The sequence below is a fragment of the Myotis nattereri genome, assembly GCF_964212035.1.
Source record: "Myotis nattereri genome assembly, chromosome: 2".
In the NCBI taxonomy this organism is placed as follows: domain Eukaryota; kingdom Metazoa; phylum Chordata; class Mammalia; order Chiroptera; family Vespertilionidae; genus Myotis; species Myotis nattereri.
The window spans coordinates 190,115,320-190,132,300 of record NC_138076.1 but is presented as its reverse complement, the minus strand read 5'-3'; the positions used below and the strand labels follow the sequence as shown (position 1 = coordinate 190,132,300).

Here is a 16,981-nt window from a genome sequence, read left to right as displayed (position 1 = left end):
AATTTGAGAAAGCTGATTGATCAAATTCCTCCCTGCATGGAGCAGGAAGCAGAGGCCTGGGCAGTTCATTGGCTATCCAATGACCTTTTCACAGGGGTCGCCTAAGACCATCCTGCATATCAGATATTTACATTACGATTCATAACAGTAGCAACATTACAGTTATGAAGTAGCAACGAAAATAATTTTATGGTTGGGTCACAACATGAGGAACTGTATTTAAAGGGTCAGAAGGTTGAGAACCACTGACTTAGATGATAGGATGGAAAACTTTCTCTTTAAATCTGCTTATGACACTAAATTGGGTTGGTAGCTGGCCATTTGGGAAATAGAACTAAACATCAAAACAATACGTCTAGCATGATGAGGGGAATATTAAGAGGATGAAGTTCATTAGGAAGTGTACAAAGTAACTCTCACAGGATATAACATCACGCAGGCCTAGAGTAAGAAGAGACAGGAACTGGCTTTGTCAACAGCATGGTAGAAAGGCTGCGGAGCCTCAGTGGAGCACGGCTGCCCGGGTGAACATTGTGCTGCTGTTTAAACAGGAGCCTCTCAGGGGAAGCTAAGGAGCAACGTGGCAGGTGGGACGGCCATGGGCAGGCCCGTGCCAGTGGGAGGACTTATCATTGACTGTGTTTATTTCTCCATGAAAGGAGCCCTGAGAAAATTCCTCTATCACTGGATCTGCCATCTTACATTTTAAGAACCCTGTCTGCCTCCCGCACTGGACTATGACCCTGAGACCTCCTCAGCACACCTTTAGCACCTCATAGTAGGGTGTCCTTGAAGTTGCAGGACATACTTTATACTAAAATTATGTTCATGGTTTATCAGAAATTCAAATTTAAGTGGGTGCTCTCTGTTTTTACTTGTTAAATCTGGCAACCCTACTCACAGGGTAACTAGCAACCATCCAATAAACAGGTGTTGAATTAATTGCCCTTATGTGCTAAGTATTAAGCTAAGTGCAGAAAATATAACAATTTAAATAAAAAGCCAGGCAGATGATACAACAGATGCCTTAATTAATCTAAAGAACTGTGGAGAGAGACAGGATTCTGTAAGGAAGCAGAATTCAAGATGAACAGAGGGTTAACCACAAAGGGCAGGAGGGGGTTTCTGGAGGGACTATTGGTCTTTCTAATCCCAGGGCCTCTAGGCCTTAGCCATGGACAGTGTGGCAGCTGCTAGGACTCTGAGATGAAGTGTGTGGTTGGACTCTGAGTTCAGTGCTGACAGAAAGTTTAGAGATAATGTGCTTGCACAGCATTGTCTGATCTTCCCATCTCCTGTCTTAGTAAATGGTGTATGGTAGCTGTTTATTAAGGCCTATGTGTTGAATGAATAAATGACGATGAGGTGATGAAACTGAAAAGCAATGAAACTGATTATTTAGAGCAGGGGTGGGGAACATATGGCCTTATACAGCCTGATAAATTATTTGGTCTGGTCCTGCCAAGGCATTTAGGATGAGTTAATTAAATGTTTGACCAAATATAGTAGGCTAATTTTTAAGTTGATAGTCTTGCATGGCCCATGAATGATGATATAAATATCCAAATGGCCTTAGCAGAAAAGAAGATTCTCCACCTGTGATTTAGAGAGTACCATTACATACACAAGTTAAGGCTCTTTAAAATACTGTGTGTTAAGTGGGATTTGGCCAGTAGAGACCCTAAATGGTATGGAGGATGGAAGAGAGCTCCCTGGGCTGGGCAGCGAACAGAGTAGCTTAGGGGACTGAAACCATCGCATCTCAGGTTCTCCCAAACCCACATCAAACTTGACATTCTTGAAATTTTTCAAGTCATGGGGTCATTAGGGAGCCTCAGTGTTTCCTTCATCAGTGAATAAATGATGATAGAGTGGCAACTATTTATGACAATAACAACATATTTTCTATGGTTAAACTAGTCAAAATGGGCATTAATGATAAACTTGGGAACGTTATAAATTCCCTGATTCATCAATAATTTGCAGCAAAGCTAAAGCTCTTTTCTTTTTTTAAAAAAGTATATATTTTTATTTCAGAGAGAAAGGGAAAGGGAGAGAGAGAGAGAAAGATAGAAACATCCATGATGAGAATCATTGATCAGCTTCCTCCTGCATGCCTCCTACTGGGGATCGAACCCACAATCCGGGCATGTGCCCTTGACCGGAATCGAACCCAGGACCCTTCAGTCTGCAGGCCAATGCTCTATCCACTGAGACAAACTAGCTAGAGCTAAAGCTCTTTTCTAAGTTTCCAAGAGAGCAGGAGGTAGGAGTAGTTAGGCTTACTTTTCCTGGGAGTCTGAAAGGACAGGCAATTCTTTGTCAATACAGACATGAAAGCAGGGAAGACTTTAAGACAAACCCAGTTCTCTAATTTCCCCACTCTTGGAAGAAACTATTTGGGGGAGGACCCAGTAGTAGTCCAATAAAAAGTAATTGTGGATTTTTAAAAAATATATTTTTATTGATTTCAGGGAGGAAGGGAGAGGGAGAGAGAGATAGAAACATCAATGATGAGAAAGAATCATCGATCAGCTGCCTGCTGCACACCCCTTATTGAGCCCACAACCCAGGCATGTGCCCTGACCATGGAATCAAACCATGACCTCCTTGTTCATAGGTGGATGCTCAACTACTGAGCCACACCAGCTGGGCTGAAGTAATTGTTTCCTATCACAGCAATGAGTGACAGACACAGATTTAGAAACATTAACTAAGCTCTTACTCTGCACCTAGGAGGATGCTACGTGCTTTCTCTCAAAAGACCCATAAGGATGACTGCAAATAGGTACCTGGCACCTGGCAGATATCCTTCTTCCAGCATCGTTGGATCCAGAGCTACTTTTGGATAGTCTAAGAACTGAGAGCGACTCTTCCATTATCCCTTGCACACCTTCACAGCCCTCACATATTCACATTTCTTGTCCTCCACACCCCACTCCTTCCTGGAATCTCACTGAAACAGACAAGTACAGGGAGCAGGGTGGTGGAGGGAGGACCACATGTGGGCTCTAGAGTAGACTAGTAGCAGTTTTTCCATGGCTTTCAAAGTACATGTTAATCACTAACTAGAAACAGCATGGGCTTTGTGAGAAGGATTTAGGCACAAACCCTGGATCTGCAGAAGGATCTGAGCCCTAACATTTAATGAGGGATTAGTATGCAGGGGAACAGTTTCTAAGCACTGTATGGATATTATAAGTCTTTAATCAGCACAACGTATAACATAAGCAACATATTTATCCCCATGTTATAATTAGGAAACTGAGGCAGTGGAGGGGTTTAGGAGCCCAGCCATCTCACGTACTTTGAAGTGACTGAGTCTTAGTTTTCTATGTGTAAAGCAAAGATAGCATCTGCCAAAAAGGTTTGGAAGGAGAAGTGCACAGGGGGAAGAATGTAAGTCATCTAGCCCAGGGAATGCCACCCATGGTCACTAATGACTCGTCCACTCTCTACGACTGTAACTGTTGATGCAGTTTTACATCGTGATTACCATGGATGCAGGCCTGGCTGCTAACACTGCAAAAGAACACACCATATAAAGGTTAATTTATCTTTTGGCTTTGGAATTGCAGTTTTGAATAGGCAGGCTCCAACCTATGAACACATCGTCCTCAAGAGTTCACTTATAAATCAGCTGTTCAGAAACAGAAATACATTTCCCCAGAGAAACAATACTGTAAATGGTTAGCTCATTAAAGGCAATTTTATCCATAAGAGGGCATAACTTTCATGTCAATATTGTTAGTTCATGTTCTGGGGACATTCATTCACTTAACACACTTCTATGATGTAACAGGCACTGTCCCAGGAGCTGAATAGATAGTTATTGAAAGCATGTCTGCTGTCTCAGGGAGCTTACAGTGCACTGAAGGAAATGGACATCTGATCAATGATTCCAGTGGAGGGTGACAGAGGTGGGTTCTGGCTGTTGTAGGAGGACAGGGTGGGTATCTGGAGACCGGGGAGGGGCAGGAGATGGTTGATGAAGTATCGGAGAAAAGGAGAAGGAATTTCCTGGCTTGGGTTGAGGACTGGCCCTTGCACTTCACTCTCCATATTCATACTCTGCTTCTGGCCCTTCTCCTTTCCTAAGCTTCTCTCCAGGGCATCCAAACCTGACAGTCCCTATATTTTCTACACGATCCATTTTCACAAAATCAAATGCCCCATTTTTCCCATCCAAAGTGATCACATCTATGGATACAACCTTAAAACAAATGTCTCACTGATAGAACCATCATTCAATGCCCCCAAGATATATACATTTTAAGAAGAAGATATCTTATTTTTGTTTTTTGTTCTTATATAAATGCTTAAACTAGAAACAGAAGCACAGGAAAGCATCCTAAAAGAGTAGTGGCCATGCAGACCAATCGGCCCAGCTGTGGACTGCATTGGGAGTCATTTTCTTTCTGTGATTTCTCCTTCTTCACTGAACCACACAACTTTCAGAGGGTGCAAGGAAGTCATATTGTTCCTTTCATGTGTACATAGTAAGCCACCTGGAGTGCTGGTACCAACAACAATGGGGTGGTGTTAGAATGGCCACTCATATCCTGGAGAGACTCATCATGGAGTGTGTTAGGTGATGTGTGATTTCACCACACTCAAACCCAAACTGTAGACTCTTCAGGAGGAGCTGGAAAACTTCCCAGCTTCCCAACACTAAAGACCTCCTAGCCCTACTCCATGTCACCGAGACCACGGCTGCCAAGCACAAATGCCCACACAGCTATGTGCTCTGTCTGGCTTGCAACATGCCCAGGAGAGAGGACCAGGGTGACAATTACATAATTTTATTAAAAGCTTCTTTTTGATTACGTTAGTTTGAGTCAGAGGCAAGATTGTAATTCAAATTCAAGAGGAGATTTTGAAGTGCTAGGACAAGTTAACAAGGTAGGGCAGGCAAGAGAAACATAAGTCCTCACAACTGTGATGACTGAGAAGTGAAATAACTCTTTCTCTGTACATAGTAGCTCCTGAATGAACAAATGGCTGAATGTTACAAGCCTTTTCCAAATAAAATAATCTCATAATAAGAAATATCAGTGTTCATTGATTTCTGCCTTTGTGCTTGTGCGTGCATGTGCATGTGTGTTGATTGTTTCTGTGCATGATGGATCATGCTTGCCTGCAGATAGTCTAAGTATGGGTTCATTTATGGCCACACCTGACCCCATACTTACAGATGAGAACACAAGGGTATTTAAAGAATCAAGCTATTCTGTCTAGACTATTTGGACTCCAAATCATCCTGAATCTTGCCTGATCTCATGTGACCTTCCATGTCAGGGCCCAATTCACATCAGGTAACTGGTACTTGGACTCTGCCTCCATCACCACTTGAAGCCCTCTCATCATCATCAGAGGGTTAAACTAACTCCTCTCCCAGCAGCTTCTTCTTAGCATCCCCAAATCACTGCTGTGCTGAAGTCTGCATTGTTCTTCAGCCTTTGAATATCAATTTGCATAATGAAGTAGGTGAGAGCACCTCTTTCCCATCAAACAGGCCTGATTGGCAGACAGAAAGGGATTTGTATGTAATTGGCTGTAATTAATTTGACTTGCTTTTAGATGGAGAAAAGGAGAAAAGCAAAAAAGTGCTCAGTGTTCCCAGTCAGAGCTGCATCTGCACACTCTGTGGTGTGTGCATGTGATTTTGGGAATGGGTGTGTGTGTCATGTAAAGGCCTGTGAGTAGATAACCTTGTGTGTTCAAGTACGATTTTTTTCTAGGAGCAATAAAAGGCTCACTCCCCAGAGGCTCCTCTGCCTGGGAGGTCCTTGGCTGCAGTGTCCTTCATATTGTAATGCTGTTAGGCAGCTTGTTCAATTTGTATTTGAGGCCACTAGGAGACATCAATGGACATCACAGCATTCTTTCTTCAGTGCCAGGATGACACCCAGCTCAACATCTCTTTTGGACTCAGTCCAACAAAGGCTGAGTCCCAGACATCTCAGGGCCTACTGGCAATCAGTTATTGCAAGAAACGGAACTGGCTTATACTTAACTCAGAACGTACTGTGATGCTAGTGATAAGCTGAGAGATGTGTGAGGAAGTTTTAAGGATTTAAGCATTTAGCAAATTTAATACCAAGATGGTTTTTAGACTTAAGCTATGCCTGGTTTCCTTGCCGGAAGTACTTGGAAAATAATCGATACTGTTCTAGCTTTATTTTCCTCCTAAGATGAGATGGAGAGATAGAGTAGGGTGCATTTCCCTCCTCTCCAATTCCTTCCTCTCTGTCTTCCTTACTTTCCCCTAAAGGGAAGGCTCCTGAGAGGCATCTTGTTCTTTCTAGTTGGATTCAGTATAATTCTATTGGTTACTTCCTAGAAGAGAGAAAGCATGGCACCTGACAACATTCCACATCTCTTGGATCCATTCATCCTGTCAACCTTCATTAAATAAGTGGTTTGTAATGTACAGAAATGAAGACAACAGAGCCCTTGTTGAAGATACTCCTAGATTCCAGTGAACAAAAGTCTCTTCTAGGTTCCTGTGCACTCACAGCTGGGTAGAGAGTGGCCTAAGGGCCTATGGGGGTTCATAAGCACTCCCTTGAGAATCCAGAAGCCAGGGCAGAGAGAGTCCCCATTGCAGGGGACTTGATTGGGTTCTGCTGCATCAGGCCAATGCCTCTAGAATAGGGGTGGGGAACATTTGGCCCATAGGCCATATAAGGCCCGTGAAATCATTTGGTCTGACCCTGCCAATGCATTAGGGGTGAGTTAATTAAATGTTTGACCAAATGTAGCAGGCTAATTTTTAAGTTGATAATTTTGTGTGGCCCATGAATTATAAGTATCCAAATGGCCCTTGGCAGAAAAAAGGTTTCCCACTGCTCTAGAACCATGTACCTCCTTCCTGTGTTCACATAAAGACACAGGGCTATAGCAGTGCAGTATAACAGGATAGCTGTGGGCTGTGGAGTCAGCTCTCCCGGGATCAAATTCTGTCACCCTCACTTCCTAGTTGTGTGACTTCAGGGAATTTGCTTAACACTTATATGTATCACCTCATCTGTAAAATGAGGTTAATAATATCCATCTCAAAGGATGGGCATGAGGATTAAAAGTAGTAACAGATAGGATGAGTGTAACAGTAGGCCTGGCACATAGTTTATGTTCATTAAATAGTTCAATACATGTTCAATGATAAGGGAAGAGAAAACCGGGCAGATATGGCCCCAAGAATCCCAGTGGCAATCATCTATCCAAGAAATAAAAACTAGATTCTGTATTCTAGCTGCTTTCTTCCCATTCTCTGGGGTGGGATGAAAGACAGTGGGGGCAGGACAAGGAGGAGTCATAAGGGGCAGAAAGCACTCATTTGGGTGACACAGTAGTAATCCAGTACTGCTGCTCTGTAGGCATAACTGGTGTTCAAAGAAGATTCTTCTCCTTGTCAGGCAAGTTCATAGGTTCCCCAGGGTCTCTCAGTTAGAACCTTGGTCTGCACTCTCTCAGTGCAGCTGGTTGCTTACATCAGTCCCTTCAGCTTCTCCATTGAGTGACACCCCTCCAGAAAAGTTCCTGTTTCCCACGCCTCATCCTGAGCAGAAAGTCCTTTGGGCAGGGTACCTTTAAAAATGCGTCCCTGCACTCCAGGCTCACACTGACTCCCTCCATCCCATGTGGCCTAATCTGGTCTTTAAAAACACAGACCTTTCCTGTCACTGGTCATAGTCTGGCCCACCTAGTAGGTGATCTGCTCTAGCCAAGAACTGCCAGCCTTGGTTTTCCCAGGTATGGGTCAAATGCTATCCTCTCTCCATTCCAACTGCAGGGAATGAATACTACGGTCTCCAAATGGTCTCCTCAAAGCCCCTGTGGTAGGTTTTAAGGCAGTGAGAGAAAAGGGGGATGTCACATCCCTTCAATAACCTCCCCTCAAAGTACCAAAAGGATTCTCAAAACACATTTTATAGTTTGGGTTTTTCTGGCTTCTTCCTGACAGGCCCTGCTTGGTGGGGGTTTTACCACCTGCACCTATATTTCCAGCCAGCTGGACGGAGGCCTATTTAATCTGAAAGGGTTCCCCAAGTGACTTCAATGTCAACACTCTGCTCTACCCCAACCCTTCCTAGGCAGCCACTCCTCCTTGGGTCCCCACATCAGAAAGAACTACTCATATAGACTAACCCTGTAATTTTTAAAGGGGAGACCTGAGACCCTGATATTCCTCGCCCTGACTCTTCCTCCTGAAAGTCTAAGCTGCCTGCATCTGAGGGAGCTTGCCTGCCTGCTTGTTTTCTTCTTCCTACAAGGGCAGCTCTCAGGATACTGTTGGCCTGAAGCTCATGCCCTTGACACTAGAAGCCCCCGAATAGAAGTGGAATAAAATACCAGAGGAGATGTCCAAGACGACAGTGTTTACAGAGTGTGAGTGGCCCTGCCATGGCCCTCGGTGACCTGTGCTGGAAGGGAAAACTTGGTTGCAAATTGCAAATTAAATGGTTGGGTTTCTCTAGGCCTTAGGCACTCTCAGACCCCACTGGCCCTAGCATGTACCCAGCTATGCAGAAAAATTCCAAAAATATAACAGGCTGCACACAATCCACTGAGACCTTTGTCTACTCTTGCCATCATAGCAAGGGGACATTGGAAGGGCAAAAAGGCTGAAATATTCACAAAAGCCCAGAGCCAGCCCAGGCCACAATTTTCACTGTAAATATAATTCTGACATCTTCCAAATCTGATTCATTTTAGGCCTGATAGCTTTGGCCACATAGAAATTATCTTGGCTTCATTAATGTGTCTCAAAGGACTCAAACTTAGTTGTCCAGAAGGGAAACACTAATTCTTAAAAAAAATCCTTAATCCATAAATCAATATTTAGTGAACATATAAAAGATTAGCCCCCTTAGACTAAACCACTTATTTCTTTTTTTTAAAATATTTTTATTTATTTCAGATAAGAAGGGAGAGGGAGAGAGAGAGAGAAACATCAATGATGAGAGGGAATCACTGATCAGCTGCCTCTTGCACGCTCCCCACTGGGGATCAAGCCAACAACCTGAGCATGTGCCCTTGACTGGAATTGAACCTGGGACCCTTCAGTTCACAGGCTGACACTCTATCCACTGAGCCAAACCAGCTAGGACTAAACCACTTATTTCTAATTTTTGTTTTTAAGGAGAGGAAAGGGTGTTGAGGATCTCTCTCCCTCTCTCTCTCTCTCTCTCTTTCTCTCTCTCTCTCTCTCTCTCTCTCTCTCATAAATAAACTTCAGAATGAAGAATCTGCCTTCAATAGTCAGCTAAATGGAATAGCTCTCTTATCTTAAAACCAGAGACTTGGCTGTGAGACTTCGGTGGCAGTTCCCAGAGCCACTTGCCCTTCCTGACATGGGAGAGATGGCCTGGAGGGGAGAGGCCTCATAGGGAAGCCACACAGAAAAGTCCAACAAACTGGCCAGTTTAAAGACAATCTCACCACCTTCTCCTATTCTCAGAGCATCTGAAGCTCAACTGCACATGACATGCTATATGTCGTTAATTACAATTATTTGCTGCCTATTGCTGGCTTTCATTTGGGACCCAGGTGGGGGAAATTGTGAATTAATACTCATGCTAGTTTTTATAATTACATAAAACTATTTTATGGTTCCAGGAAGTTTTCCATTCCCCTAATATCTTGCATAATAACACCTTTCTAAAAAGAGTTATACAGAGTAGATCAAACCTAGGATTGGGTTTTGATGCTATTCTTCCTTCTTCCCTCCCTTACTTTTCACTTTGTTTTATTTCAAAAAGATGGTTCTTCTAGTGTCAGCAGAATGAACCAAAATTTCTTCTTTTTCCAGGTAAGAAAGACCACCTTTCTGAGATCCACTTTGTAAAACTTATGTTCCATGCACATCGGAAACTGGTGTTCCTTACACAGCTTTGCAAGTACCAAGTTCTTAGTTACCCAGTTATCTCATTATCTTTATGTAGTTTTGGAGGATAGAGTTACACGTGCACAGAAGCATATGCTGAGTGTGCATTCCTGTGCAACATGTTCATCTACATGGAGAGGATACCTGGTCGTCTTTGATGACAAAAAGTATCAACTGTGCCTGGTAATCAGCTAAAGTCCCTTCCAGTTCTGTGATTTGAACAACACAGAACAATCCAGAATGTGAAAGAGATGCATTAATAATATTTTCCCCAGAAAAGAGTTATGAAAAAAATACATCTTTTTGTGTGTGTGTGTGTGTGTGTGTGTGTGTGTGGAAGGTTTACTTCTTTTATTATATCCTCAAAGAGTTTGTCTCATTTATTGATTTAGATTCTTTTAAGTTTCTTGGTCACATTTTTATATCCAAACTTTTTCATGGTTTTGACATCTAATTATTTCTTACTATTACATTCTTTTATTATTATTACATCAATTTATTTTTTTATTATCTAAAGTTTTACATATGTCTCCTTTTTCCCCAATTGACCCCTCCCCCCAGCCATTCCCACCCCAGGCAAGCCCCCACCGCCCCAGTGTCTGTGTCCATTGGTTATACTAATAGGCATGCATTCAAGTCCTTTAGTTGCTCTCTAACCCCCACTCCCCTACCATTTGTCTCTAGATCGATCTATTCTTATAAAAGAAAATCTAAAAAAACATGTTCTTGATCCCCTTGGCCAGCGATATTGCTACTAAGAGGTCTAGAAGGTTGTGTGGGAAGTGTGCACACAGATGCCACACTGCATACTCTGAGAAACTATCATTAATCAAGCTCAAGGACAGAGCAGAAGGAGCACACAATGGCATTTAGGTTTTTCACCCTCTCCCTAAAATTAACCTGCATGCAGAAGAATCTTTCTGCATGTAAAACATGTCTCTGCAAATTTTCAGTGTAGATCAGTTCTTCTAAGCAAAGGAGATTAGTGAGGAGAGGAATGGAATTGGATCCTGCTGTAAGAGATACCCACTTTGGAAGGATAGAACTGGGGGGCTGGTGAAGGAGACTGAGATGAGTAGGAGAAGCACCGGAGTCTAAAGGGTGCACCAAGCTCCAAGTACGGGTTATAAAAGGAGTCAGTATTAGTTAGTGTGCTTGTTTCCTATGGCTGCCACAACAAATCACCACAGACTGGTGGCTATACACATTTATTCTCTCAGAGTTCCAGAGGCCAGAAATCCAAAATCAAGGTGCCGGCAGGGCTGTGCTCCCTCCAGAGGTTAAAGGGCAGAATCCATTCCTTTCTCTCCCAGCTTCCAGTGGCTCCAGGCATTCACTGTAGCCACAACAACCCAATCTCTGCTTCTGCCTTCTCAGGGCCTTCTCCTTTTAGATGTCAAATCTCTCTCTGCCTTTCTCTTATAAAGACCCTTGCCACTGATTTAACATCAACCTAAATAATCCAGGATGATCTTATCTTGAGTCTTTAACTTAAATACATCTGCAAATACCTTTTTTTCCAAATAAGTCCCACATTCAAAGGTTCCAGGGGTCAGGATGTGGATGTATCATTTTGGGGGGCCATCATTCAACCCACTACTGCCCCCAACAGCATAGGAGAGCTGGGAGGTGAGGAATCCTGTGTGGGAAACATGGAATGTCAGAGAGCAAGGAGAAGAGAACTAAGTGAAGCCGGATGCTGTGAAGGAGGAAAAGAGGACAATGGGATCTGCACAGTAGTCAATGCCAGGGCGTCTGCATCCTGGGACAAGGAGTAACCACTGCTAAGCCATTGGATGCTGAGCTGAGGGTAAGGATTTCCTGCCTTAGTCAAGACAGACTTAGGAATTAGGATCCATAGGGCTTGTTGAAGAGTTATATGCAGTTTTGTTCTCAAATAAAACAGAGAAGGGGTGATAGCTAACCTGATTGACAGACATGGGACTGGCCAAGCACAGGGCTTTGTTCTGGATCTATATGGATGGAGGCCACCTTGGCAAGAATGAAGGAGCCACAGTATGTGGGGCAGAGTCCATGCATAGTGTCAGATTGGCTCTGATAATTAATAGACAAAGGGGCAGTTGTCCCTTGCCCCACCAGTGCATGTAGTGTACTCCATATACTGGCAGGGTTTGGGAAGTTTTCTTCTCTTGTCACTTCCTCCACACCTACTCTTGACCAGCAGTTACGAGATGACCAGTTGCTTGATAGTAACAATGAATCACAGTCTTTCATTTTGCTCAGCTACCAGGAGGTCCTGCCCAGGCCCTCATTTCTAGCTCCCTGGCTAGTTAGTCATGCCTGTCACTTTCCCTAGTAAGCTGTTTTTAGGCCAGTATTGCATGGTCTGACCAAGATGGTCTGGGCCAAAACCGGGTTGTGACAGATCAGGCGTGAGGTCAGCTGTCTCCCACTGGCTTTCAGCCTAAAGTTAATAGGGTGGAAAGCATGGCCCATTTCTTCACACATGCTCAGACACCATCCCAACATTTCATTGTAGTTGTGGTGTAAAATGCTGATTTTCTTCCAAAAATGCCTCTTTACTTATTTGTTTGCATGTTGACTAATCAAAGCCATACCCTGCCTTTATCCCGAAAGGATAGGAGGTGACTTCCAGATTCTATGGGACTTCTCAGAAACTCTGAATCACCGTTACCTGGAAAAGCCAGGGGGTTCTCATTTAGTTGTTAGTAGGCCATCCTAATCATACCTCCAATGATGCAGGCAGATAATGCTGCCCTCATTAGCCAGATGAGCACCTCTGTGACAAGCTGAAGTTAAAGTTCCACTAGTTCCTTATGGAACAGAACTGCAAAATATGATGTGGGTGTACATCAGACTGATGGTAGGAATGTGTGAAGCAGGACAGAGCCACATACCCTCAGGAGCCCTGTGGCCAGATGGTGGCCCCCAGTGACCTTCGCAGCCTTTGCCTCCCTGCAGGCTTTCTTCACCCCTGACTTCATAACCGACCTCTCTCCCCTGCTGCCAACCTCTCCCACCCTCCAACAGCGACATAAACCTCAGGGTCACAATGGAACCACACTAAAGTCAATTTGAAGGCCATTAGCTTGCCCAATTACTAGAAATCATCATTATTGTCTGTTTAAAGTAAAACCTCTGAAAGACATATTATAGAAAGTGCAAATGTTAAAATACTATCTACTTATTATGGACCTGTTAATCAGATAGCTACTTTTTAGGAGAGGAAAAGGATCTAACTTGGTAAACTTGTCATGACAAGGTAAATGGGAGGATAGGAAGGAGGGTGATTAAAACCATGGGTATCTGAACAGGATGGCACACTGTTTAGGGGCTATAGGCAGCCAGGAACATCAGAAGGGCAAATTACCTAACCTCTCCAAGCTTCAGTTTCCTCATGTACAAATGAAGATATTAATAGCACCATTACATAAGGTAATCTATGTAATGTATTTGGCATTATGCCTGACTCATAAAAGCTGAAGAAATGTCAGCAGGGATATTATTGTTGAGGTTATGTTAACTGTTATTATTATTACCAGTAATGGCAGTAGTAGTAGAAGTAGAAATACTAGTCTTGGTAGTGGTAGTGTACTATGCCCTGAGAAGGGTTGGGTTAAGTGGAGCTGATACAGAAAGTCCTTAAAGGAGAGTGTAGGCAATGAAATGAGAAAGTGTGGGTAGGGGTGTCAATCCCAATCCTTAGCTATGTCATAGCTTTGTCTGGGATTAGCTATAAGGGAGACATCCTGGCAAAGTGATTTTAGAGCCAAACACACAGGGGCTCAAACCTTGGCTCTGTCACTTGATAATGTGTGATTTTAGGGAATTCACTAAACTTCCCAGAGTCTCAGTGTCCTTATTGATAAAATGGGACTAATCATACCTGTATGAAGATTATACATATAACATATCTGTGACATACTTAATGTGCCCAGTGCCCAGCAAATATGTCTCATCTTTCACCTGCCCAAGCTCTTTCCCCTCCACACTGTGGCTGGCAGACTGCGAAAGGAGAAATCCATCTAGATAGGCGAGAAACATGAGAATTTGCACTGTGGGCTCTTTGTTAGGAGAAGAAAGATGTCACCAGCTCCCTTCCATTGTCCTCCCACGGGGGAGCTGATGGATTGTACAGCAAGGCTGCTATATGTTAGCACTTGCACCCATATTTAGTTATAGCAAGTAGTGGGTAATTCTGAATTCACTGATGTCATGCGCTATTGCAAAATGGAAGCCATCCAGTAAAAAGAAGCCCTGAAATATATTTTCACGGAAATTTAACTCTGAGCATTCTGACTTTGTGCCTTAACATGCATGGGATATGGGAACATGTCTCTGCCATAAAGTTGAAGATAATTTTTAAAAAAATATATAAATGTAATGGCTACAAATATCTTCCCATCATAACCTAAGCTATTTATCATTTGATCTGAGTTAACAGAAGATATGTCATCTGTGATAGAGTAAGTTTAGAAATCTTTCTTCATTTTAACTGTTACTTTCCTTGATGAAACTTTAATTACACTGAAAAAAATCTTCAAAATCACCTCATTTCTATTCTGAATATTGTTTTGATGACTTTATTCTTTTCTTTTTCTAAATTCACAGAATACACTTCCTTTCATGCAAAGTTAGTCCCAAGTCTATGTTTTCTTTAGGTGTTCTAAGTAAAAAAAACAATAAGAATTTCGACATTTTCAGTGTACTTTCAAAAAACTAATTTATATTATTAGTGTCAGGATTATTTATATATCCTGACACCGATATATAGTTATATGTCATTAGTTACTAAATGTTTTCTATAATTATGTAAATTATGTTGACACTTTCTGGTAGGATGCTCACACTTTACTATTTTGTCATTTGCAAAGTTCTGAAATGTATCAGAGATAACCATTTTGCAGCATTTTCAAATTAAACAGCTGTTAAAGGGGTCTGGCTCTCTTGCTGCTTTCTTTGCCTATAATGTTGAGTAACTCAGCTCTGCACAAGAGGCTCTTCTGTAAATATACCCTTTCTCCCTCTCTACCTCTCTCCCAACAGACTTAAAAAAATGTTAACCAAGTTATGATCATTGACCTTTTGGAGCTCATGACTAGATAGAAGGAGATACAGTCAAGTACAGACTTGCAGGTTACTACAGTACAATGTGGAAGACAAGAGTTATGATAAAGGTATGAATGCCATGACAGATGAGAACAGATGAGAGAATGAATAACTGCCCAGATGAGCTAAGGAAAGCTCCACAAATGAAGTGATCTCAAATCTGGGTCCTGAAGTTCCAATAGGAGTTTGGTGAATGAAGTGAGGAGAAGAACATTTTAGGCAGATGCATAGATAGAGGCATAGTTGGGGAGGATAAGGAGTGGAGGATGCCTAGAATTGTAGGATGCAAGAATCTAAGTATTGGCTAATGAGACACATGGGGAATCATCTGTAAAAGCTTTGAAAGCCACATGTGAAAAAAATCTTCTTTATTCTATAAGTAGTGGAGACACTGAAGTTCTTTAAGCAAAGAACTGACGAGATTCAACATTTCAGATCATAAATAACATGGTGTGGAAGACAGACAGGTGAAGTCTTTCTGGTTCCAGTAGCCTAGAATGATATGTCTTTCAAAGCCACAGAAGGGAAAACAATCCCCCTCCATCCCAATTATGCTTAGTTCAAATAGATTATTCCATTGTTGCTGGATAGCCCATGAGGGTCTGAGAAAGAAAAATATGGTGTCCTAAGCAATTCTCAGACACTTGAAGAAAACAAGGTGATAAATATGGTGGATTTCCTACTTTACAGCCCAGAGCCCCAGGAGGGTGACCCACCACACCTCTACCATGCTGCCTCCTACATGGAAACAGGGTGCTGCCATACTCTATGTGGGGACACGATCCACCACATCTCAGCGATATCCTGGTGTGAGGACATGCCGGCCTTACCTCTGAAAAACCCACACATAGACACATGATCTGTCGTGCTTCAGCCATCCCCACCCCAGCCACTCCACATCCCAGCATGGAGCCCTGAAGAAGCAGCTGTGTGTAGCCCCACTACTGCCCAGGTTACAGAAAGAGGCACAAAGAGTAGTGGTTGTAACAGGGGATAGGGGAGAAAATGATGAAGGAAGAATGTAGACAAAGGAACAATGAGAAAAAGGTTTAAAAATAAATGAATAAATATATGAATGAATGCATGATAAATCATGAGTTAGAAGAGAGAAGTAAACAAATCTTAAAAATAAGGGAGAAAGAAATACCAGAGAAGAAATATTTTTTTAAAATAAGGAAGAAAAATAAAGTAAAAAGGAAGACTAATCAGAGAATGAAATAACATGATGAAGTAAACATAGTGAAATATATATATATATATATTTTTTTTTTTCATTCCCCTAAGAAGCTTATTTATCTCTCACATGCTTTTGAATATTCTTAGTGAGTAGTGTTGAGCAGATGGAGAAATCAGAATAGAGCCCCTGAAGAGAATATTTCCTCCTTTCCACTCTTCTCAAACCATTTGCTAAGTATTTCAAGTTTTATCTTTGGGAAACCATACCCATGTGATAAATCATTCACTGTCTGACCTAGCTGGTCTAAACACACATCTCTATATTTCATGGCTTCATCATGGTGGAAGCGGGGGGGGAAATCAACATTTTCCACATTTTAAGACAACAGAGTAGAAAATTTGTTGTAAGTACAAGTCTCCAGAATCATTTTGGGGTCACCTAGGAGCTTTACTGGATACACTGTGAAGGTAACTCCTATTACTGGTCGTGGACCATCTGGTTATCACAGTTTCAGAAGACAGAGCTGCCATGGAAGCCGTGATGCTCTGGCAGACCTAAAGAGTCAGATGCATTCAGAATGGGTTGTGCACATCTGCACCCAGAAAAGTTGGAAACCAGCAGACACTTTCCTTCCTGTCTCAACTGCACAGGCCAGCAGGGAGGCCTGCAATTGGTATGGGGGCAGCCCATTCATCGGCATCACACAGGGCAATCAAGTTAAATAGAAGTTACTTCTCTTCAGGACACAAGGAGAACAACCCTCCTGCTCAGCCATAGGAACACATGAGTGTGCAGGGGAACAAAGAGAGAGCCCCACAGCCAAA

General features: G+C 42.5%; 1 protein-coding gene across 1 annotated transcript in view; it reads right to left on the bottom strand.

The window, feature by feature from the left end:
* Positions 1-16,981, bottom strand: part of GRIN2B (glutamate ionotropic receptor NMDA type subunit 2B) — a 426,215-nt gene that overhangs the window by 23,657 nt on the left and 385,577 nt on the right. The gene's annotated exons all lie outside the window — the stretch shown is intronic.